Below are 1,430 nucleotides of genomic sequence, written 5' to 3'. Positions count from 1 at the left end.
CGAAAGAAAAAACGCTGCTTTTGAATAACTGCAGAGATTGCGGATTAGGACGGCAGGTTTAAAGGGCGTCACAGTTTCCCTCTCGGAGCCCTCCAGCCAGCCCGCCCTCGTCCCGGCCCCAGCTGTTCCTCGGTCACTGACCCAGCTTTCACGAGAGCTGATGAGGCTGCCATATGATCGGGGAAAGGTATGGGTGGTTTTTGTGACCTGACCGAACGAAGAATGTGTTGGCATCTTCAAACCGCCCAAAGCCCTGCTTTCTGCTCCGGTGGCAGCTTGGTGTCCCCACGCCCCTGGCGGCCATGCCACTGCAGCAGGCTTTTCAGTGCAGATGTCCTGTTTCCGCTGACGGCCGCCGCTCCCTGCTCCTCGCCCCTGACACGCCTCGGTTTTCATCCGGGTGACCAGTCCCAGGTCTCCCTACCACCCACCCCCAATTTTTTTATCTGTCGCCTACAACTCAGTCCTATGTCAGTAAAATACTTGATTGATCGCAAAGAATAGAAATGTACTCTGTCCACCGAAGCAGGAAAGGAGTGTACCAGAGGGACATGTGACAGCTCACGGGCTCTGGGAAATCTCAAGAAAGTGGTCCAGGAAGCAGGCAGGGACACCTAGCCACCGCGCCCGGGAGCCAAGCCCTTAGAGCATTCGCTGTCACCAAGTGACCCAGGCCTCCCTCCAGGTTCCAGGTTGGGGCGTGGCCTCAGACCGCCCAGGCCTCGGTGACATGGCTCTGCGCTGCCTGTTGGGGCTGGAGAGGGACGAGTCTGCCCCAGGGCCTTCTGGGTGGGGACACGGCCCATGCCCCGGCTTCCCTCTGCTGTCCACACTGGGTGATGAGCCCCGAGCGGGCCGTGGGTGCGCAGCTACCTACGAGGAAAGCACACCAGCCAAGCACCTCACGGGGATGAGGTAGAAGTAGAAATCTGTGTGTGTGTTTCTTCCCGTACCACATGGGGACTGACCTGCACCCTTGACATGTGTGCACCTGTGCGTCTGCCCCCCGTCCACTGTCTCCGTGCCTGCCATCAGCTGCGGCTGCAGGAGCTGTGCCCGTGTGCCCACGCTTGGCCCGCAGACACCTCTGCCTGCTCTTCCCCAGCACATGGGAGCAGTCCCTGGGGACTCGGGGCACACGGGAGGCCAAGCCACGAGCCACGAGCCACGAGCCAGAAGGAGCCAGAGCCCAGGCCACTGAGAGCAGAGCCTCTGTCCCCAGACCCACCGCCGCCGGGCTGTGTAGCCTCTTTGTGAGCCTCGTCTGTTACGGCAGCTGGGTGCCCGAGCCCCACAACTGTCCTCGCTTATTCTGCAGTCAGGCCCCAGGGAGCCTGCACAGTCAGGACGACCTGCTCCAAGCCGGTCACGCGCTCCCCACGTGTGAGCCGAAACAGCCGGCGGCTGGCTCTGCGTGGCGAGAACGTGCT

Source organism: Pteropus vampyrus, unplaced genomic scaffold, assembly GCF_000151845.1.
Source record: "Pteropus vampyrus isolate Shadow unplaced genomic scaffold, Pvam_2.0 Scaffold168, whole genome shotgun sequence".
NCBI classification, from domain to species: Eukaryota; Metazoa; Chordata; class Mammalia; order Chiroptera; family Pteropodidae; genus Pteropus; species Pteropus vampyrus.
The sequence above is the reverse complement of the archived record's forward strand: the minus strand, read 5'-3'. Positions refer to the sequence as shown.